Source organism: Myotis nattereri (assembly GCF_964212035.1).
Source record: "Myotis nattereri genome assembly, chromosome: 2".
NCBI lineage: Eukaryota > Metazoa > Chordata > Mammalia > Chiroptera > Vespertilionidae > Myotis > Myotis nattereri.
In genome coordinates this window covers 70,262,631-70,288,092 of record NC_138076.1, presented here as the reverse complement: position 1 = coordinate 70,288,092, position 25,462 = coordinate 70,262,631, and positions in this window count along the sequence as shown.

Here is a 25,462-nt window from a genome sequence, read left to right as displayed (position 1 = left end):
GGTATCAAGCCACTGCTTATTTGGTCGGTCAAGCTGAATACATTTATTTTCTTTACGTAAAACTCCAGGACTCCAAATCAACACAGGTAAAATAAAACCACACACACACACACACACACACACACACACACACACACACACACAAAACCACAAAAAACTATTTTCAAAAGAATATGCAATGTATATTTAGAATATCATAAAAAAGAAACATCTGCTATTATTTTGATACAGCAATGAAAGTTAACATCATTGATTTTTTAATGAAGGGATGTCAAATGTCATTTAGGGCTTTACATTTCTTTCAACTTTTTCCTACTCCACACAATCTTCCTCAAATTTTACACAAAATTAAAACAAAGTAAAAATAGTAATCAAAATAGAGATTTAAGCATTTTGTACACCATCAGGCATAGCAGCTGAGTTAAAAAACAGGGTAAAGGGCAATCATAACATTTTACTTTTCATAAGTAAAAATCAAATCCGCTGAATTTAATTTTAAGGGACAGTCTGGCTTCAGTTGATAATGTGTAAGCCATAGTCCTGAGCTTCAAATCATTATTGATCGTCAGAAGGGTTGAATTAATCTCACTCCACTGCAATCTGGTTCAAAGATGGTTAGATAAGATAACAGATTTATAAACTCAGTGGGTTGGAAAGTTATTATAAGGTCATCTAGGCTGTCAAATTCTTCTTTATGCCTCTGCAACAATTATATGCAGAGGTCACAGATATGTATTATTGGGCACTAAGTAGTGACACATAAAATATGATACATTATCTACAACTTCAAAATTTTTAAATACATTTGTCATGTCTTTTTCGACAAACATTTAATAATATTGCTGGATAATAAGAAATGATAGGTATTATTTATTTTTTTATACATGATGAATGGATAACCAGGAAGTTAATTGGACAGTAATTCTGAATACTGTTAATCAGAAATGTATCAGTAAAACTAGAATTAGATTCTTTAATCTTACGTGAATGAATTTCACTTACAGGTTAATTCATTAACTATTTACCTTCTAACTTCAAATTTCAGAAGCAAAGTACTTTCTCAAGACAATTTTAAGCCCTAACATACATTAAGACTGATAATTTTTATAGGATCTTATTGCATTGTTAATAATTAGCAGGTATGTATCCCAGACGTGATTTAATATTTACTGTATGATTTGTTGTTTTATGTCCTCCTATTGAAATCTCTAAAAGCAGTGCCATTGCTGTTCTAGTTACACTTATATCCCAGGTATCTTGTACCAAAGATTTAATTAAAAAATTGGTAAAGTAAAGAAATTTGTTATATTAACCTTCTTGCCTCTGTAACTATCTTGTAGAATACCTAGTGTAAAAAAATACTAAGTTGGAGGTAAGCAATTTTACATGTTACTCTAAGCTACAATTCACCTCGTGCCTCATTGTTTCAGTTCATGTAGAATTGACACACTAGTATGCTGCAAACGTTTGAAATTGCCATTTTTTAAAAATCAAATTGAACTTTTCATTTTTCTCCCCAAAGATGAGCAAACTTGTGTAAAAATCATTAGTCATCACCACTTATATCTTTATTGGTTGATATCAATGCCAATTCCTGAGAGTAGACCATCTTTGTTCAAGGGAGAATTACTTGAGTGCACTCTTAATTACATCAATGTAAAGTAAATAGTCACCTGTTATCTTAGTGAATGGGACTAAATGATGCTTTTATTTGTTTTCTGATTTGATGAGATATAATATTCTTGCTGTGTGGAAAACAGAAGTTTTGTTTTGCTTGTTTTCTGCATATTACTGACATAGGGAAATGAACATTACTAGGTGTACCGGTTAATAACAGCATATTTTGTAATCAAAGAAAACACGATAATTTCAAAAGAAACATCAAAAGTGCTTTATTCAAAGTAATGTCCATCACTATCTTTCAGGTAACTTGTGGGTACCGTTCCAATAGAACAGTGGTTCTCAACCTTCCTAATGCCGCGACCCTTTAATTTCCTCATTTTGTGGTGACCCCCAACCACAAAATTATTTTCGTTGCTACTTCATAACTGTAATTTTGTTACTGTTAAGAATCCTAATGTAAATATCTGATATGCAGGATGTATTTTCATTGTTACAAATTGAACATAACTAAAACATAGTGATTAATCACAAAAACAATATGTAATTATATATGTGTTTTCCTATGGTCTTAGGCGACTCCTGTGAAAGGGTCATTCGACACCCAAAGAGGTCGCGACTCACATGTTGAGAACCACTACAATAGAACTTTCCTTATTTTGAGGCAAACCATTCAAAGACCCAAGTTTCCACTTCATACGTTTTGAAGTGCTGCTCAGAAAGTGCGTGTGCCATCGATCAGAACAAGTGGTAATCTGAAGGAGCAAATTCTGGTGAACACAGCATGTGGGTTAATACTTCCTAGGCAAGATCTTTTAATGTGTCTTTAACCGGTTTTTGAAGTGTGCAATGGCGCGTTATCGTGAAGCTAAATTACTTTGCCGTGTCTTCTGGCCCATTCTTATCTTTTTACGACCAAAGCGTGGTTCAAATTGATTATTTGTTGTCAGTAGTAATCGTATTAATGGTTTCACCTGGTTTTAGAAGCTCATAATACATCACACCTTCCTGATCCCACCAAACGCAGAGCATTGTCTTCTTTCCAAAGCGATTTGGCCTTGCAGTCAATGTTGATGGCTGACCTGGATCAACCCATGATTTTGTGTATTTGGGATTCTCAAAATAAATCCATTTTTTCATCACCAGGTACAGTTCCATGCAAAAAAGACTTTCTTTCATACTGTTGAAGCAACATTTTACTGTTGACTTTTTGGTTTTCCATTTGTCTTTCGTTCAGTTGATGTGGCACCCATTTTCCTTCCTTTAAAATCTTTCCCATTGCTTATAAATGATTGGAAAATGTTTGCTGAGCAAAATTTAATCTTTCTGCAAGTTTTTTTTGAGTTTGACACACATCTTCATCCAATAATGCTTGTCATTGTTGGTCTTCAAACTTTTTCAGTTGACCTGGACATACTTTGTCTTTCACATCGAAATCATCACTTTTAAAACATTTAAACTAGCATTCACAAGTATTTTGAGATGGATCATTTTCACCATAAGCTTCCCAAAGTATATGATAACTTTTTCTTCAAAATAAAGTAATGAATTAAAACTCGCAAATGCTCTTTTTTGGCATGAAACTCGACATTTTTAAGCGTAAAAATATCTATGATGTTAACACCTTCAGCAAATTTGACATATGATGAAGTTTTGAAGCTTGCTGTCAATACAAAAATAGCATACATATCAAATCGCATATATATCAACATATGTGTAACTCCATCTATTGAAAAAAATCTGCATTATTAACTGGTACACCTAGTACTTAGAAGTGAGTGTGCACATTTCCATAAAACTTTTGGGAAAAATATAAGAAGAGGATTGAGATAATTTAGATGTTAAATTTCTAAAATGTTTCTGATCAACTCCTGCATTCCTGGTAATACAACGTTTTTTTGTTGTTGTTCTTTTATTAAAGTTCCATAGTACAAATACATGGTTTTAATTTGTTCAATGGTTAAACTAAGAGAAAATCATAGAATTTAAAGCATTATCATTTTACTTATGGATAAATTAAATGCATGAAAAATGACAGTAACTTTCCTTAAAATGACCACTAATGGAAGACTAGTGTTGTTGTCACAGATGCCAGTTATCAAACATGTGATATTTTTCAAGAACCTTCAGCTTCAACAATATTCTATTTTTTTCTTTCACCTGTTAATGTAATTCTTTATTTCTCTTTCCTTCTTTCTCTCTTTTTCTCTCATCTGAGTTATATGCTGTGGTGTATGAAGTTCTGAAATAAAGTTTTATATAGTAGTTTTAATCAAACTAGAATACTCATCATTCCTTTTGATAATGTTGTAAACCACACTGCATGTTGGCAATTCTTTTTATATTTTTCTTTCCAGTTAAATAGTCAGTACTCAGATCTTTAAAACTGAGTGTCAAGTAAGGGAAAATATCTTTATGGATAGAGAACATCTTTGAATGTGGGCATTGCTATTTCACTGAAGTAATTTTGAGTCAGCGTTGGCATCATTTGAGGCTGGTTTGAAACAATAGAACAATCATGTTGAGAATGCAGAAACATTCAGAAATTCAGTACATATTACTGAAAACTTAATTTTGGGCAAAATTGTATTATGACTGATTATCTCAGGACTCATTACACTTATTCAATTATATGCAGATAGTAATCATTGATAAAAGGGGTTTTAGACTTGAGGAGCCACCATTTAAGGTTAACTTCTGAAATAAATTTTTAACTGAGTGACATATGGCCAAATAACAAAACCACGTAATACTATTTGAAGCAACATATCAAGCTAATATTCCCAAATCGATATTGATATTAAACATTAAATATATGATTTCAAAGCAAACAAGTAGTTTCCACAAACTGAAACAACCCATTATTTTGGAAATTGTTTATTCATTTAAAAAATGAATAAGGTGGTGTGGCTCAGTGGTTGAGCATCAACCCATGCACCAAGAGGTTTTCAGTTTGATTCCTTGTGAGGGCACATGCCTGAGTTGTAGGCTTAATCCCTAGTACAGGGTGTTCAGGAGGCAGCTGACTGATTGATGTTTCTCTTTCAACAATGCTTCTATATCTCTATTCCCTCTCCCTTCCTCTCTCTCTAAAATCAATAACATGTTTTTTTAAAATGAATAAGATCTGAAAGTGTAACTATAGATTCTAACCTAACCCACATCACATTATAGCAATGGTATTTCTTGTACTTTTTGGAAGCATGGCACACATTGAAATCCTATATTATAAAGAGGTAATATGCAAATTGACCATCACACCCTCACAAGATGGCTGCCTACAACCAGGCTGGCAGGAGGATTAGTGAGGGACAACCAAATGACTAAACAAGCAGGCTGTGTGGGGTGACCAGGTCGGCGGGGGGCGGGGGTATGAGGGATGACCAGACCAGCAGTGGAGGCAGTTGGGGGCGACCAGACTAGCAGGGGGGCAGATGGGGACACCCAGGCCAGCAGGAGTGGCAGTTAGGAGTGACCAGGCCAGCAGAGGGGCAGTTAGGGGTGATCAGGCCGGCACACAGAGACAGTGAGGGGTGATGAGGTCAGCAGGAGGGGGCAGTTAGAGGTGGCCAGGCAGGCAGGCAGGTGAGCGATTAGGAGCCAGTAGTCCAGGATTGTGAGAGGGACATCCGACTGCTGGTTTAGGCCCGATCTCTGGGATCAGACCTAAACTGGCAGTTAGACATCCCTTGAGGGGTCCCGGATTGGAGAGGGTGCAGGCTGGACTGAAGGGACTCCCCCCCCCCACCCCCCACCCCCGTGCAAGAATTTTGTGCACCGGGCATTTAGTCAGACTATAAACATCTTTCCTGACTTCATTATTTGTGTTCAATAACTCTAACAGGACATAAGTGATATATTAAAACTTCTTCCAAAGACATGTCTTTAAATTTCTTTTACTTTCTAAAGAGTTGTGTTTGTGTGTGTGTGTGTGTGTGTGTGTGTGTGTGTGTGTGTGGTGGTAAAAATATATCTTACAGGCGTCCCCATTTCCTCCCACCGTTGCCCACTCCACCCACTCCCTGTAATACTCTCAACAATAAAATAAATTTTAAAAATTCATCTTATAAAATTTATCAACTTAAGCATTTTAAGTGTATAGTACATTGGTATAACTACATACACTTTGTTGTGCAACAGATCTCTCAAACTTTTTCATCTTGCAAAACAAACTTTAAACCCATGAATGACTCCCCTTCACCACTCGGCTTAGCCCCTGGAGACCATCATTCTATGTTCTAAGAATGTGACTATTTATGATACCTTGCATAAGTGGAATCATGAAGTATTTGCCATTTAGTGACTGACTTATTTCACTTAGCATAACGCCTTCAGGTTTCATCAATGTCATAGCACATGATAAGATTTCTGAAATAGAATTGAGAATGTCATAATGGCTTTAGTGTGTTTGTTTAAAGTTATTTAAGCAATTTTGAATATTTTTTTTTAGATTTTGGAGCAAAAGAAAAAACTTCTTTGTAAATGATACCTATAAAGAAATCCATTATATAAAGCTGATGGTAATTATCATTTAAGTAAAACTTTATTATGCACATTTTTATTTTATAATATTTAAAACAGTCAGTGACTATAATGAGTCACTAACATTATTTTTTTCACCATCGTGACACAGCATGCTGTGTATTCACTGTTCAGATGAGTTTTATCTCCTGTTGTGTGCATAGATAGAGCAGGTGCTCTCAAACTTTTACTATGGTGTAGATCACATGCAGTATTAACAGTACATTTGCTTGTATAGAAAAGAGTGTAATTATTTTCTTCTTAATAGGTAAAATATTTATATAAAACAGTTGTATTATGAAGAAATTATGTCAGGAAAAAGTATAATATTTACAAATGATTAAGAAATCTCATCTGTACCTAAAAAAAGTAGTGAATGATTAATAAAAGTTTGTGGAGTGCCAGGGCTCGATTTTTCCATATGGAACAAAAGAGACCGATATCAAGCTTATCCTTGTTTCTAGCCAAGGTAGATAACAGTACCATTTAGTTTGTAAGAATAAAGAAACATAGAAAGCATTCATTTTTAAAGAGGATGATAACTTCAGTTTAGAAAATGTGGGGGTTAGGAAATCTAAGAGTCATCCAAGTAGAAATGTTCAGCTAAAGTTGTACATAGGGATCCAGATTTCCATTGAGTTCTGGACTTAGAAATATTGATTTGGGAGTCATTGGCATACAAAGGAAAAAACTCTCCATAAGGAGAAGAATTGAGAACCCAGTTGTCTATGGAGTGATCCTAGTTCTTAATTACAGGCAATTTATAGTCTCATCAAATGATCCAAGATTAATTAAGAATTTACTATGTATTTAAAAAGAACAAATAAAAGTTTTTCAAAACTCTTGTAGAGCCATTGGAAAGTAGCTTGAAAGAAACTTATAAGATGAGCTGAAAGTGATCCTTTCGGTGATAGCTCCAATAATCTTTCTAAACACATCTTTACTTGAAATAATTCAGTATCTCTTCACTATGTACACATTGTACATGTGCCCCCAAATCCTATGTATATGTCACTCTTATATTATCTCTCTGTATTGTAAATACTTTTTTCTGCTTTCACTAATTGTGAGATATTTGAGAGCAGAGACAAAAATGTATCCCTAAGAGTGGCATGTGGGAGAAATGCCATTCACTTTATTTATAGTGATACTTTTATTGAAGCCCTGGAAGAATAATGAAATTGTGATTGACATTCAACAAATATTTACTGACTTAGAAATTGAATTCAAGTGAAACCTTTAATCACTATGTGTTTGGAAGGCCTATTGCTTTTACTACCACTACCACCACCACGACCACCACCACCACCACACAGCCACACTGCTATTTTTCCTGGCCCCTCAAATGATAAGCAATCATAATGTCTCGATTTAATCAGTCTTCCCTGTTAGGAAAACTCTTCTTCATCTGCAAGGACAGAGATTTATTCAATCACATAATATAGGGTAGAGCTCCTTTCTGTTTTTTTTTTTTTTTTTCTTTTGTTTTTTTTTTTGGTGTGCTTTGATTTGAGAGTCACCTGGTCCCAGAAACATGACCTCATTTAGTGTAACCATCTCGTTTCACAACTGGGAATTTGAGTTCTTTTGCCAATGTTTATTCTAGTCTTCCCAATTTAAAAAATCTATTTGACAGAAACTTAAAGTAAATTTTAAGATGGATGCTTTTGCTCTTTCTATATGATCTTTAAGAAAGATAGCATTTGTCCCAGCAATGGTCCTAGACTTTCTGGTTCTTTTTTTTTTTTTCCACTGAAAATGCTTCATTAAAAAAGGGGGTATTTTTTTAAAGGATTTTAACATTTACTATACTCCTCTGCCATTATAGGTTCAGATTGTGTGAATCTATTCTTACAGGACATACTTTTAATTTGATCTTGGGGATACATCACAACTTATGATGTCTTATATACATCTCTTTAAAACTGGGCTTATCAGAGAATAATCTTTGCATATACATGAGTTTCTTTAGGTTTCTTACTGTATTTTGTTCTTATTTTGGTTTCTATTGTGTATGTTGTTTATTTCTTTAGTTAATAAGATTGGATAAATCAGGTACAATAACAGTAAAGTCCCAGTACCCTAAATTCTAATAGTAACCCAAGCTTCTGCAAACGTCCAAATCTAAACCTGGTATTTGTGTATATTTCACCCAGGGAAAAGTTTAAATGTGAACATTTTAAAGCACTCACCCTTACTTTATCATTTTGGATGATACTGTTAGAAAAGTTATTTGAAAGATTTTTAGAGACCTGCAATGCAATTTGTTTGAGGATTATTACAATAGCTTATTTAAATATCATTTTTGTCAGTTTGAAGAATTGAATTCCCACAGTATATCAAAATTGATTTCTGGTTGTTAATAAGATGACAAACTAATTTGGGCTGTTGACTCCCTGTCTCAAATGTAACCCTAGAGACATTGTAGGAGGGAGACTGACAGAGTTGAGATGCTTATATAAAATTTTTGTAAAGGTACTAAAAAAAATATAGAAATCTCACAGATACAGAAAATGGCAGTTCAAAGCATGGAGGACCTAGTGTTATATGCTAGGGATAAGTGGGAAGAGCTTAAGTGTTGTGCAAATTTGGGGCCCTCACATTGCAAGAATTTCCTCATTTCTCATCATGTCACTACTGAGAAGAAAAACAATGGAACAGGCAGCTCTCTGAAGGATAGAACCAGTGGGGACTCTAGCATCGCAGTATGAGGAACTATAACAAAAAGGACGGCACTGAGCCTGCCCCTAACAGTACTTCCCGAGCCCATCATGGTGGGGCAATGCAACCAAAGGGAAAAGCGGTACTGGGAGAACCCAGAGCTCCCTGCCTGGCAGAATCCCCTAATGGAGGCAAAAGGGTATGAAGCATTTCTAGGTGTGAGCAAGTGAGAGAAGCTCTCAGAACTGAGCTGCATCCTGTCTCATCCCTCTACCTCTTCAGAATGTTTCCTGAGTCACAAATTAATATGAGAGAGAAAAATAAAATAAAAATCACCAGGGAACAGAGGAGTTTTAAATACTGGCCTAAAAAAATGGTGCGATAAAATACAATGACTAGAAATATGTACTAAGAAGAGAAATATAGTTCATTAATGTATTTGAAAGCTTTACATATTTTTCTTAAAAAATGATAGATTTGGCAGGCAAAAGATTAATAAAGTTATGGAATATTTGAATAATTTAATGATTAGCTAGAATGCATACTTATACTGGGTGGGACAAAAATAGGTTTACAGATGCTTGTATATAACGTTATACAATAATCCTATCTAATAAAACAGAAACATGGTAATTAGCCATACCTCCACTACCCTTCCCATTGGCTAACCAGGGCGATATGCAAATTATTAACTGCCAGCCAAGATGGCGGCCGGCAGCTATGCAGCTTGAAGCGAACATGAGGCTTGCTTGCTTCAGTGACAGAGGAATCCAACGTTCCCCGCCTGCCGCTGCCGGCCTCTGAGCTTGCAGTTTGAAACATTGTTACAAATATAGAAGCTAAACAAACTCCAGAAACCTGCTTTCAGCCAGCCTGGATCTCAGAGCTGGAGTTGAAACAGTGTTTCGATTATAGAACCCAAACAAACCAGATACCTGCTTTCAGCAGCCAAGACCTAAGAGTTGGAGCCAAGCCTCAGAGCTGAAGCTGGCCCAGAATAAAAAAAAGAAAAAAAGGAGCGGTTGGGAGCTTCAGTCACCTGCCAGCCTGAAAACAGCCCTCAGCCCCTCACCCAGACTGGCCAGGAACCCCAGTGGGGACCCCCACCCTGAAGGGTGTGTGACCAGGTGCAAACAGCCATCATCCCCTCATCCAGGCTGGCCAGGCACCCCAGTGGGGACCCCCACCCTGATCCAGGACACCCTTCAGGGCAAACCAGCCGGCCCCCACCTGTGCACCAGGCCTCTATCCTATATAGTAAAAGGGTAATATGCCTCCCAGCACCGGGATCAGTGGAGCCGAGAGGCTCCCAGCACCGGGAACAGCATGACAGGGGGCAGCACCCATACCCCCTGATTGCCCTGTGGCTCTGTGTGTGACAGGGGGCGGGGCCACAACCTACCTATCTGCCCTGCTCTGTTCGTGACAGGGGAAGGTGCCCCAACCCTCTGATCAGCCCTGCTCTGTGCCTGATAGGGGGGAGCTCCCCAACCCCGATCACCCTGCGACTCTGTGTGTGACAGGGTGCGGTGCCCCAACCCCCTGATTGGCCCTGCTCTGTGTGTGACAGGGTGCGGTGCCCCAACCCCCCGCTGCCACGGGCCCTGCTCTGTGTGTGACGGCGTAGAGCCATAACCTTCCCATCGGCCTTGCCCTGAGTGTGACAGTGGCAGCGCCCCAACCCCCCAATCGGCCCTATCCTGAGCATGACTGAGGGTGGCATCGCAACCTCCCGATCTACCCTGCTCTGTGCATGACAGGGTGCGGTCGCCCAACTCCCCAATCGGCCCTGCTCTGAGCCCGACCAGGGGCTGCACCTAGGGATTGAGCCTGCCCTCTGCCACCCAGGAGCAGGCCTAAGCCAGGAGATCGTTATCTCCCGAGGGGTCCCAGACTGCGAGATGGCACAGGCCGGGCTGAGGGACCCCTCTCCTCCCTGAGTGCACAATTTTTTGTGCACCAGGCCTCTAGTTATTTAATAATAATACAAAATTAAACTCTGTGTTTCAAGTATACTGGGTATATTTACACTAACAGCATGAGCGTACTTGTTGCTCACATTTGAAATATGACAAAATTAAGCAAATATGTGATCACAATGATACCCCAAAGGAATCTTAAGCAAAGTCCAAAAAACAATATCAGACAGTGTTTTATGACCAAATATTAAAATACTAGATGTGCATAAGAAAGAATAAATTAAAAACTAACAATCATAAAACTATGTATCTATAAAAATAAAATACAATTGGGTGATTTTTTGAGTTAAAGATGAAAACCAGAAAGCAAATATTTAGACCTAAAAACTGAGGTTCAACTCAGTCTGTAAAGAAATATCAAGTGATTCATTTTATTTGACCTTTGAACAGAATTTACTGTCTTTGAGCATTTCCTTTTTTTTGAAACACAACCATTTCTTTGGCATCTGTGACAATAGCTCTGTCTATTTTTCTGGCATATTTCCTCAGGTTCCTTGCAAATGAACTTTAGTCCACCCAATAATTTCTCAAGATCAGCCCTCAACCCTATTCTCTACTTTTTTCCCCCATCTATATATGTACTCATCCATTCATCACCTTTAATGATCAGATGCTTACACAGTACTTCTAAGTACTACATTGTTCTTTTGAGTGTCAAACTTCCACATCCACTTGCCAATTTGACTTCTCTAAGGGAGGATCAGACTAAAGACTCCAGAGTATTCTTGTGACTTTTATACCTTAACTAGAGACCTAATGCACAAAAATCTGCAAGAGTAGGCCTTCCTTCCATCAGCTGCTGGCACCAATTTTCCTCCAGCTGATAGTAGGCACCGGGACCCAGGCTTCCCTCACAGACTTGGATTCATCCAGATGGTTGTCCAGTCTAATTAACACATTACACTTTCATTATTATAGACTAGAAGCCCAGTGCATGGAATTTGTGCACAGGGGGTGGGGCGGAGGTCCCTCAGCCTGGCCTGTAGCCTCTCCAATCTAGGACCCCTTGGGGGATGTCTGACTGCCATTTACAAATATTTAGACCTAAAAGGATCGGGCCTAAACTGGCAGTCAAACATCCCTTTTACAATCCACGACTGCTGACTTTTAAGTGCTTACCTGCCTTCCTGATTGTCCCTAACCACCTCTGCCTGCCTGTCTGATCACCCCTATCCACCTCTGACTGCCTGCCTGATCACCCCTATCCACCTCTGCCTAAGGGAAAAGCACCATGACATTGGCTTTTCCCCTGCCAGCTCAGTTGTCCCCAAATGCCCTCCCCTGCTGACCCAGTCACCTCTAACAGCCTCTTCCTCAGCCCCTGCCACCATGGAGGACATCCAGAAGATTTCCAGTCTAGTTAGCATATTGCCCTTTTATTAGTATAGATAACATTCCTCTCTAATAACGCTAATAGCAGTGTCCAATACATCAATATGTTATATATAATAATACATTAATATATTGACATAAATAATAGCATTTTTTACAGTATAGTTTTATATACTTGATGATATTCTTAGCAATTTATTTATATATTTTCATGCATTATTTTTTATTACTTCATAACCTGGGTTGTTAATTACAGTGAGAATTTAATTTAAAGACTTAAAGTGATTTAGAGACAGATTTTGTAACTTGCTCAAGTTCACATAATTAGGAAGTTGCTGAAATGAGCTATGAACTCACGTAATCTGACTCCAGAGCCCTCACCACAAAGCCCTCCACACACATAACTGTGTCGTGCCAAGTTCAACTGAGCAATTGCCAACTTTCCTATTCTATTCACTAAATATATGTATTATTGAGGGTACATCGATTGCTGTAATAAATAGCTCCATAATATGTAACAGTTCTATCTAACTAAAAAAACATTTAGTTCAGAAAATATTTCAAGATTGGATATATTTGGTTGGTGGTTGGTTCCTTCTCATACACAGTTCTGGGGTACAATCTCCTGGTGTCTTGTGACTTTGCCTTTCTTTATGACTTTATTAGAGGCCCAATGCATGAAATCTGTGCAAAGATAGGTCTTTGCAGCCCTGCTGCTTCTCGGCCCTGCAGCTCCGCCCCCGCCCACTGGTCATTCTGGAAAGTCATTCCACTGTCTGTTCTAATTAGCATATTAGCTCTTTATTATATAGGATTGTGTCTGCAACAAGCTGGTAAAGAGGTGAAAACAGGGAAGGTGCATGTTGGGTTCTTTTTACTTTATTTTACACTATCACAGATGCCCCCCCACACACACACACACATTTTGCCTTCCTCTACCCTGCCCCTAACCCCCCTTCTCTCCAGCCATCACCAATGAGCTATTTTTGAAAGTGGCTCAAATACTTCTGCTCAAATACCATTAGCTGGAACCCATTCAACAGGTACCATTTAATAGGTAACTAAGAAATAATTGGGAAATCTATTCTAGTTCTATATCACTCTTGGTTTTTAATAAGCCAGGCTCACTTTTCACATATGGTCTACCAAGTAATTTCTTTGCTATTTTGCTATTTTTTGTTCTTTTCAACTTTATTCTCTGCTTTTAACACAACATGGCTATGTCATTTTCTTGCTAAAAACTCTTTAATCCTTCCAATTTCTTGTGAGAAGACCTAAAGGCCAGCAAATCCTTGGCTTTCACTTACCTTTTTAACCTCAGCACACTCCACACTCTTCTTTCTGAGCTTAGAGGTACAGACTATCTTTGAGTTTTTAAAACGTTTCTTCCTCCATCTAGCCACAGATCTTTTTTACATACTGATTCATCTCCCTAACATTCCACCTCACCTTCCTTCTTGGCCAGTTCTAAATCATTTTTCAGAACAAAGACATCAATTCCTTGTGGAAATTTTCATAGCGTTCTATATTTGAAACATTGTGCCGAGCCAGCTCAGCCAAGGGTTCAAAAGCTTGAGTGAGGGCGGCGAAAGGATGAAGAAATGACAGACAAAGAAAATAAGCTGGATCTAGGTGTATCTTCCTGTGCCTGGCTGAGGCCACAGAGAGAGAGAGATCCAGAGGCAAGCTGAGCCTTTATTTTATAGCCAGAGGTAAACAAGGTAGTGTTCACCATAGTTACAATGTTCTTGTGAGTTTCACTTGTTTTGGCAGCACTTGCTGCACCTCCCACAGCCCATTAGCTACCCAGATAAGATCTAGGGAGCATCATGAGGTCAAGCCTAATTATGCTAAGCCGACTGTGCCCTCTAAGCTGGGACTTGTTTGTGGCTTTGCCAATAGGTCAGTCCCAGGTTTAACCCTAAAGCCGCGCCCTACAAAACATGTCCAAAATTTTGAAGACTGTTTTTCTCATGTTCTTGCTGCACATGTAATATACTTTCCCTACATCATAACATTGTCACAATTCATAACTACTGCATATTTACATACATATTAGGCTATTTGAGGTTAGACATAAAAATATCTGTTCTTGACTATGTTTTCTGTCATTCTAGAGCCAACACTGACTGCCTCCTTTTACACATAGATAAATGTTTTCAAAAATAAGTAAACTGCCATTTAGTTTTCTACTCCATTCTTTTCCTTTCCCACATACATTGATTGTCTTTACTTACTAATGATAACACAAATAATTTCTAGGACTAACATTTGAGCACATTTCAAAGTGAGCAAGATCAAGAAATACTGAGAGATGTGATTGTTCTGGATCAGGAAAGTTACTCAAATATTATCTGGGTGGTCACGCATCTGATTTTCTTGGTTTAGATAGTAAACACTTTGCTTTGCAAACTAAATTTCTAGGCATCCTTTATTGAACATTTATGACATGACAAGAACTTAGCAAAGAATATGCATCATTATTTTATTTCATTTTATAGTATAATTATAAGTCCTATTATTTTACAAGGGAGTAGGAGAGTAGTGAGTAACTTCCTGATGGTCACAGATTGTTAGTGGCTAAGATCCTGTACTCCAGAGTAAATCTGTTTTTAAATGCTTTCTTTGTGGGAGGTCATCACCACATGGACATCTGATTTAATACTGAGGTACAGAGACAAGTGAAATAATTGGTACATATCCATTAAGACCAAGAGGAAATCCTTTTGTGAAGATTTTATTTTCATTCTCCAAAATATGACACTCTAACAGACTGAAGAAGCTATGATAAGGAAGCTGACTCTGCTCCTAAGAAAATTGGGAAATTAAGAAGCAAAGTTTCATCTGTAGGTGGGAATAACATCACAATTAAGTTCTTCATAGCTCATATTTAAAAAGGCATTCCCATACTAATAGAATGTGTGTGTGTTTTTTCATTTTAGAAGAGAGATGTGAGTGACCCTGGGAACAGAAGTAAGAAATCTATAATAATAAAAGTATAATATGCTGATTAGACTGGACTACCTTCAGGATGAAGCCAGGGCTGCAAGGGAAGCCCGGGTTTCAGGTGCCAAAGGGAAACTGGTGTCAGCATCCGGGAGAAGGAACGTCTACTCTTTCATGAATTTCATGCATCGGGCCTCTAGTACTATATAATGGAGCAGATTTTTGTTGTTTTCATCCAAAGCAATAACAGAAACCAAGGCAGTTTGCAGAGTGTATTTTAACATTAATTTTCACATAGGAGGTAAATAATAGCCAATAGATGGTAAATGGAGAAGTGGCCTTTATGTAAAGAACACATTAAGTATTAGGAGCGTTTTAGTAGAAAACTTTAGTAGTTTTTGTGGCCAGATTCTAAATTTCATAAGTATGCCAATGTTATGTTCATGGGGTGCATCAAGACAAGATCCTCTACAAATTGTTGTCTGGATCTTGTTAACTATCTGATTCTTCCCACTCTTAAAATCTTTGCTAAGTTGATCACACTTCAAAGCATTAGTGTGTTTTCATAATATATTCTAGTTTATGTTTACAGTTTACCAACTTGTTCAGGCATTACACAGGTGACCATGAAATGTACTTAGAAGGAAAAAGGTCACTTAAGTCCCAAAGAATCTTGAATCATCTTTGTTAATCACCAGGAAACTTTGAGGGGCTGAGAAAAAGGAGGCAGAAAAAGGAGGGAGAAAACGTGAACACTCCCGAGAATTTATTTGGCATACACCAAGCATTTATTTTGTGCCTCTTTTTTTGTATAAAAGATATTTCTACAAGATGCAGGAAATACAGATATGTAAAAGATAAGGTCAATGCCCTTCAGCTGAATCACTTATCAAGCAGGATTAGAAGAAATAATCTTCAAATAGTGTGGATTTTTCTTATAAGTAAAGGTGGCAATGACAGTAGGAGAGAATCCCGAACAGCTGTTGAAGAATGAAGTAAAAGTGGGAAGCCACAGGCATTTGGGCAGAAGGTGCTCCTAGCACAACACAAAACAATTTCATATAGTCACGGATGTTTGGAAAGTGAAAGCAGCAGACAGACCACCCTGTGTGTGATCATCTGAGATGCATTGGCTCAATTTCAGCAACACTGTCATGCAGCCTCAGGGACAGCTCCATAAAAGAGAAAGCTAAAATAGGCAGTAGCTTATAGCTTCTCAAATCCTGTTTGGGGAGAAAGAAAAAAGGCTTGGAAAAAGGCCATACATCAGCATGTATGAAAGGGCATGCAGCGTGTTTTTGTCGAATTCCTAATAAAAATGATAGTGTCAACACCTGCTAAGAAAAGCAAAAACTAAATCAGTTTTTCATATGAAAAGTGTCGGACATTGGCCTGTTCAGCTTCGTTAAAGTTTGTCTGTGGGTTGTGCTGTGAATGACAGTTTGATCTTTGATTGTTAAGGACTGACTTTACCACAAGGGTCTAGAATGGACAAAAATTATCTCTTTTGTTTCCTTAAAACATTTTGCTGCCTCTCTTCTATCACAGCCCAACGGGCATTTTTTTTAAATCTATTTGTCAGGTCAATTTTAGTAGGGTTTTCTTTTAGTGATTATCTTATCAAGTGTTCTGAATCCATGATGGAATTTTTTATTTCAATATTGGATATCTGAGAAAGAGAATGGAATTATATGTCATAAGGAATTTCCTCTTAACATTAAAAGCATGAGCATCATGAAATAAAAAAGGTCTGTTTTAGGAGTCTTTTGTTTCTAAATCCCAGAAATTCTATTAAATTTCATTTAGAGTGGAAAAAAAGAAAAAGAACGAGAGAAGGAAGAACAGAGGAAAAAGGGAGGGAAGGAGGAATTGAACAAAGAAAAGGAGGAATATGGGAGTAAAAGTAAAATATAGAAATAAATTACAGTTCACTGCAACAGAGTTCATATTCCAAGGACTAGACGAAGACATGCATACTGTGGATCCCAAGGTAGACGTGACTCAGTTCCTCTCACTAGTCCCGAATGGCGTCTTATTGTAGCTCCTCTCTGATCATGTTCTCCATTCTCTTTCTCTTCAGCTGGCTTTCTCTAATTTTCTATGTGCACAGCTGACTAAGGGAACCCCAAAAATTAAGCTTTGAAAACCACAAATATTTCAGAGTCCCAAATAAAGAATCAGAAGACAAAGATTCTCATTGGCCCAATTTGGATCAGGTAACTCATACTCCTCTTTCAAGTTTGGCTGAGAATAAAGGGTCATGGTTTTCAGGAGTCACACGGCATTGTGGAAAAAGTCATCAGAGAAATAGAAGTAAGCTCTGTTTTAAATTAACAATTTAAGCTAGAAATTTTTTAATAATCCCATCCTTATATGTGAAATTAAAGCTCACATGTATATATGAAAAGTATAATATGGTGAAAAGAGACCAGGTTTTTTATGAGTACCCTAATAAATTATTTGTTAGTGTTGTAGGTGGTCAATTTCTTTTAAAGTGATTTTAAAAAATAATATTTTGTATTTATACACAGAATTCTACTTCTAATGGTCTTTATTGCTTTCCCTAGATCCAGATTTTTGTCTGGTTCAATATGTCTTTTACATGTAAGAATTTGTAGTGCAGACATGCTTATGATAAACTAGAGGCCTGGTAAATGAAATTTGTGCACAGGGCAGGGGGTGGTGAGGGGTTCCCTCAGTCCAGCTTGCACCCTTTCTAATCCTGGATTCCTCAGGGGAAGTCTGCCTGCCAGTTTAGGCCCAATCCCCTAATCCTGGACCACTGGCTCCTAATTGCTCACCTGCCTGCCTGCCTGGTTTCCCCTAACTGCTCCCCCGCCCCCTGCTGGCCTGGTCACCCCTCACTGCTTCTGTGTGCCCACCTGGTCACCCCTAACTTCCCCCTGCTGCCAGCCTGGTTGCCCCTAACTGACTCCCAATGCCAACCTGGTTGCCCCTAACTGCCCCCTGCTGGCCCGGTTGCCCCACACAGCCTGCTTGTTCAGTTGTTTGGTTGTCCCTCACTAACCCCACTGCTGGCCTGGTTGCCCCATTCAGCCTTCTTGTTCAGTCATTTGGTCGTCCCTCACTAACCCCTCTGCTGGCCTGGTTGTAGGCAGCCATCTTGTGATGGCATGAGGGTCAATTTGCATATTACCTCTTTATTACATAGGATTATTTTATCATTTGTATTTCTTGAAACATTAATTTCATCTTTGTTTTTATAAGTTTTTTCTGCTGGCTATATTTTCAGTTCACAACTTTTATTTTTATTTATTGTAATTCATTAAAGAGAAGGGTTTTTTGTGTGTTTTTTTTTTTTCCTAAGAGAAGGTCTATTGTCATTTTTACATTAGTTATATATTTTCTCTCCTCTTGCTGCTTTAAGATTTTACCTTTATTACTGGTTTTAACAGTTGTATTATAAAGTACTTTATTCTAGTTTTCTTCAATTTTTATTGAACTTAATTGAGTTTCTTAAATTTATGAATTTTTAGTTCCCATCAAATTTTCTAAAGGTAATTATAAATTTAATTTTTTTATCTTTTGGAAAACCAGATCAATGTACAATAGACATCCTTGAAGTTTTTGCAAGTTTACAGATGCATTTCTTTTCTTCTATTTATTTTTTGCTCTGTGTGTTTTTATTTTGGATACCCTTGCTGTATTTATATTCACTAATTTTTTGTAGTGTCTAATCCAACATTAACTCTTTCAGTTTTGGGGTATGTTAGATACTTTATTTCTCATTTTGAAAATTTTGAATTTTAAAAATTCATTCTTAATTTAACCACATAGTCTTTTTACCTCTACCTCTGTAGCCATATAGAATAAAGTTAAAAAGTCATTTTAATGTCCTTAACTACTAATTTTATTTTTATGTAATTTCTGACTTTGTTTCTAGTAATTGAGTTTTCTCCTTATTATGACTGATATATTCCTGCTTTATTGAATGTCTCTTAATTTTTGACTGGTTGCTATACATTTTAATTTTATCTTCTTGTGTGCTGGGTTTTCCTCTATACCTATAAATCATCTTGAGCTCTGTTTTGAAACTTGTTTAAGGTAATTACAAAAAATTTCATTATTTCAAGGCTTGCTTTCAAATTTTTTAGGTGTAACCAGAGCTGTCTTTATCTAAACTTATTTTTATTCATGTTATGGTGGCAATGCACTTCTGAGTTTACAACCTGATATTTTATGAATTTTCAGTATTCTTTCTTAGGATGAAGTGAATATAAAATGTTCTTGGTCTCAGAATTGTAAGCATTCTTATTTCAGCTACTGTTGGACAGCGCTTTTCTTGGCTCTGGGTAATTTCCTGGCATGCATGAGGTTATCAAGAAAAAGATGGAGATTTAAGTGGGCATCCACTGCAGATGTCTGGAGCTCACCTTCTTTCAGTAGCTCTTTCCTATTCAGTGCTCTGCCCTCTGCAATTTAGCATCTTGGCCTCCACAACCTCCCATTTCCATCTCCTTAATGGAGAAATGCTGCCAGACCTTACCTGAATTCTCCTTTCCTGTGCCATAGCCTGAAAACTGGCTTAGTATGATGGCAAAACCACAGGGCTCACCTTATTGAGTTCTCCTTTCTCAGGCATCAATGTCCTATAATGCCTGATGTCCAATGAGTGAAAACCATTAATTTATATATTTAGTTCATAGTCTAGTTATTTCATGTGGGAAGGTATCTCCGTTCCCTGTCACTCCATCTGGTTCAAAGGGACATTCAAGATTATTATCCTTTATATTAATCCATGGTTTCTTCTTTAGAAATAAATAGTCTGTCAAAAGATAAATATTATGTATTATTCAGATAAATAATAAGGAGAAGTTAAGATAAAGAAAGTCTAGATTAGTTATTCTGGATTCCTCAATCCAAATATCATAGTATTCATGAATTCCATAATGGTAAATACTTAAGTTTAAGAATAATTCTGAGTAAATTTATGAATCTAAAATATTTTTATTTCAATTCTTCCAATTAAAATTTTTCAATTTTTATTTTAAAATATTTTAAGTGGGGTAAGTAACAAATCTATGATATCAAATTGCTACAAACTAATAGATGGTTACATAATACAGCAAACAAAATTCTGTAGGGATATGTATATATTTACTAGAGTCAGGAAGCATCTGAGGTGATAAATAAAGCTTAGATTTCTTGAGTTCTGGGTGACTGTGTAGCATCAAAATAATTCAGTAGGAATGATTATATATTTGTCTAGAGGTTATTAGGAGGGGTTATAGGTTTTTGGTAGTATTAATAAATAGGTAGTTAAGTTTTTTTAGTATGGTGGAAATGTCAAAAAGAGTTAAAAAGATAGTTTTCATCACCACATGTCTGGAGATTTGACTTTGGGTAGTAAACACACAATGCAATATACAGATGATGTATTATAGAATTATATACTTGAAACCTATAAAATTTTAATAACAAATATCACCCCAATATATTTAATAAAATGAAAAGAATAAGAGTAAAAAAGAGAATAAAGATGGGATCTAATGATGTGAGCTTAGACAACTCAAGTACAGAGGAATCAATTAAAAACATGAATCTATAATAAAAAAAATGTAATATGCTAATTAGATCAGATGTCCTTCCAGACGACCTTCCAGATGCATCCAGGGCTTCAAGAGAAGTCTGGGTCCTGGATGCCAGAGGGAAGCCAGTGCCAGCAGCTGGGGGAAGGAAGGACTACTCTTGCATTAATTTCATGCATCGGGCCTCTAGTATTATAATAAGTGAAATTGAGATAATATTTGCAAAGCTTTAATGCATTGTTGACTTACATAAAATAATTATTTTCTCTAAATAAGTTGACAGACTATATGTGGGTTTTTTGTTTGTTTGGTTTTTACTTTATAAGGCAAAACATTTTTTTTTTTCATTTCTAGATTTTCATATACAAGACAAGGTCAACTCTTTTAAATATATTGCCATCTACAACTTTATTTTGAGAAAAAATACACATTATTTAAATTGGCCTAGGAATAAAAGAGGTGCATATTATTTAGCACACCATCACATAGTTGGGGACTTTTATCTTAGCCTGGAGTATACAGTTTAACAAATTCTTATTGAGTGCTTACTCTAATCAAGTCATTACTTTAGGGTCCAAGACACATCAGTGAATAAAGAAAAAATAAATATCTGAACTAATGAAGTCAGGACACATTACATAAATTGCAGGGCTCAATGCAATTTTAATTGCAAGGTGGTAAAAACAGAGCATTACACCAGCAAATTTTAGCCAATGTGCTGCAAGCATTTTTAAAACATGCAATACCTGAGTTTTTAGTCAGGGGCAATGACCTCTTTTCCCTTAGATTTTCAAAAAATAACACAAAGGACAGCAGCCAATATAACAGTAGTGGTCTGGTGTGAATTAATCAAAATTATACCCATTTTTTTTTTGGTCAGGTCGGCAAAAAATATAATACATTTTGGTGTGCTGTAGATTTTTAGTAATTACTTTATGTGTGTCATGCGATGAAAAAAGTTGAAAATAACTGCATTAAACCCAAAGCAGGGACCTTCTTAGCACAGGACTCTATGTAATTTCACAGACTACTCATCCATAAAGCCAGCCCAGAGTGAATTTTAAATTCTGGGAAGAAATATATGATGTATAGTTTAAAATAAACTCCAATTGTATCTTAAAATCTCCTACATTGTATCTTTAGATTGAAGACAATTATTAAATTAAAGATATTCTTTCCTTTAAAATGCCTTGAAAATATAGTCTATTGGAACATTAATTTGAGTATTTCAATATAATTTCCATAATATTGATGAAAAATAAACACTTATATCAACATTTAAAATAAACTGCAAAAAGTCATGTACAAGGCATGTAGTAGTAAAAATGTTGTTCAAAATTCTTCAACAAATCATTATCATTTTATTTATTATACTAGAGGCCCGGTGTATGAAAATTCATGCACTGGTGAGGGAGGGTTCCTCAGCCCGGCCTGCCCCCTCTCACAGTCCAGGAGCCCTCAAGGGCAGGAGGTGACCCGGAGATCAGGGGAAGGCGACGCCCCATCACACCTCTGCTGCTGCCACTGCCGGCAGCGCAAACCTCGGCCAGCCCTGGTTACCTGCACCTCGGGCAGCCCTGGGTGGCTGGGGGACTGAGGGGACTGGGGGACTCCAGAGGCAGGCGTGCAGAGTAGCTGGGCTGCCTTGGGTCAGTCCCAGCCTTGCCGCACGCCTGCTGCCCTGGCGGGGCTGAGGGGACTGGGTGCTGCCATCTTGTGGCTGTGGGCGCTGCCATCTTTGAGGGTGTGGCAGTCATTTAGCATATACCCTCCTTATTGGCTGTGGGCACTGCCGTCTTCGAGGTTGTGGCAGTCAATTAGCATATTCTGTCCTTATTGGATGTGGACGCCGCTACCTTTGCGAAGGCATGAGGGTCAATTAGTATATTCCCTCTTTATTAGATAGGATATCTTACCAACACTTAGGTTTTTACTGACAATTATTTAAAATATATAAATATATATATATATGTATATATATATATATATATATATATATATATATATATAAACACAAATTTAGAAAACATTCTTTTAATGAGTGTTACACTGTAAGCACTTACAGTAAATATCACCTTTCCACTTTGGGTCTGCAAATTGTGAGTTGGGTATCTAATAACTAGATCAGTGCCCAGTTGAATATGCTATGTCACTTTGTCAAGTATCTACAAATAATCCAACTGTAGATTCTAGAAACCTTTCAGTGTTTCTGTGAAATAATTGTACAGTGAGTTATAACTTATTTTATTAAATTTAATTTCCTATGGTATTCTAAAGCATGTACCTTAGTTAAAAGTGGGAGCTATAATTTATGTTGCCTCTTATTCATATAGAATTACTATCAAAACATGATTCCAATATAGATATTACTTTTTGTAAAATCACATAAGAATATTTGCATTTTTAGCATTATCTTCCCCATTCACATGGGAAGATATATTCTCTTTAAGTCATTATTATTATTATTATTATTGTAATTCTCACCCAAGAATGTGTTTGATTTTAAAGAGAGGAAGGGAGAGAGATAAGGAGAGAAAGAGACAGAAAAATATTGATGCAAGAAAGAAACATCGATCTGGTTGCCTCTCGAATACACCCCAATGAGAGACTAAACTTGCAACCTAGGCATGTGCCCTGACCAAGAATTGAGCCCATGATCCTTCAGTGTAAGGGATCAGGCTCCAACCAACATATGAGCTACTTGCTCTGAATTTATTTATAAATTATTTTCCTAGGAAAGTTGCCAAAATACTTAAATGCAGTAGAGATATGACAAAAATTTAGAATGGCTTTTTAAGTTTAATTATATTTTAATTCAATTTTCTTCTTTCAATGTAGTTACTTAACTTTTACTAATATCTCAATTCATATTTAACTTAAACTCAATATTTATTATTCAATTTGCTGCTCTCTATGTGGTAAGTTGTGTTTACTAGACATAAAACACTGAAGGTAATTTTTTATAAATTTTTTTATGAGCAATATCAGACACTGGTCCTTTAATATATTCTAAATGCATGTTATTTTATAATAGATTGTTTGGCTAAATTTTCTAATTTTAATGCCTATTCCTGAAAATATAGTATTTAATGTTAAAAATATATAGATAGATATAGTTTTCCATAAAAAAAAAATGTCTGTAATATAACATGTGCTCAGAGTTTCCGATCTTATTTCTAAATTTTGTGTTAGCAGACAGAAAAGAAAATTTAATAGAATTATTTAGAAAGTGATGCTGGTGAACTGCTTATAAGTATTAAAGTTAATTCCTTTTTTGTGATAAATTTATAAATACCAAAAACTTGAGAAAACTTCTATGGTTCCTGTATATATAATTTTCAATCTCTTTTTTTAAAAAAAATGTTGGAGAAATTCATATCCTTGATTTCCAAAGTGATGGGTTTTCTATTATTGTTGTTACATACTAATTTGAAGATTAAAAACTCAATATTTTAGTTGCTACTTTTTTTAAAAAATATATTTTTATTGATTTTTTACAGAGAGGAAGGGAGAGAGATAGAGAGTCAGAAACATCGATGAGAGAGAAACATCAATCAGCCGCCTCCTGCACATCCCCCACTGGGGATGTGCCTGCAATCCAGGTATATGCCCTTGACCGGAATCGAACCTGGGACCTTTCAGTCCGCAGGCCGACGCTCTATCCACTGAGCCAAACCGGTTTTGGCTTAGTTGCTACTTTAAAGTTTAAACTCAAGATACTTTATATAGATGATGAGTGAATAAGGCTCTAATTTCCCTCAATTCCTCAGGGACAAGAAGAGTCTACAGAAATTTTGATTCAAGACTAGAAATATTAATATCCAGCTGCTTACCAATTCACAAGATATAGATATTTCAGCAGATATTTTCTGCCACAGTTGGACTAAAGAATAGAAAAGCTTGAAACACACTAGATATGAGAGACTTCTGAAGACATTCTAATAAGACCTCAATTTGTGGATCTAGTGTTCTTGACACCATGCTGAATTCCCATCCTCCTCGCTTCACTGGAAATGAATTATGTATGTGTTCAGCTGTCGGCTCATCCTTTCATCCTATATGGTGTGTGTGCGCGCGCTCGCATAGCTACTTTGTACCAGCTAGCATAACAGCAGGAGAAAGATAGCACCCTTTAGGGAGAAAGTTGATTTAAAAAATTTTACACAAAGATATATGCAGAGTATAAAAAAAGTAGCAATAGATAGCATAGTACATGGGGTGCTAGCAAGATAGGGAAGTATTTATCCATATTTTGATTAAAAAAAAAATGGAAAGGAAGAGAATGACTATCAGAACTTGAAGAAAGCATGCATATGATGTTAGCTTCCCACAGGAGCTTTGTTCTTTAGTGGAGGGAGGCAGTGAACCTGAGAAAGCGAGGGTGGAGAAAACTGGGAGAGTAAATAGTCAACCTTATTATCTTTAAGCTTCTTGCCAGTGTATTCCATTAGCCAAACTCAACTAGAAACTAGAGAGCAAAGGTCCCACAGCAGTTCATAGATTTTAGCTTCCTGACATCGTACAAAAGGATGAATACTGGACCTGGATGACCACAAAGGTCTTGCTTAATAGAGTAAAATAAAAGTCCCAGCATTGATCCACGGATCACTATTACATGAGTAGGATCATGGATCACTATTACTCAATGTGATGAGTAAGAATCAGCTAACAGGACTAAGAAGAAATGGCCACAGAAGTTCGAAAACAAAACAAACAAACCAAAAAAAAAACAACAAGCATAAGTCTGGAAACCAAATAAAAAATGTATGTCAAGGAAGAGAAAGTGATCAACCATATAAATACTGCTAGTAACTCACTCAAAATGTGACCTGAGATGTAACTACTAAAATAAGC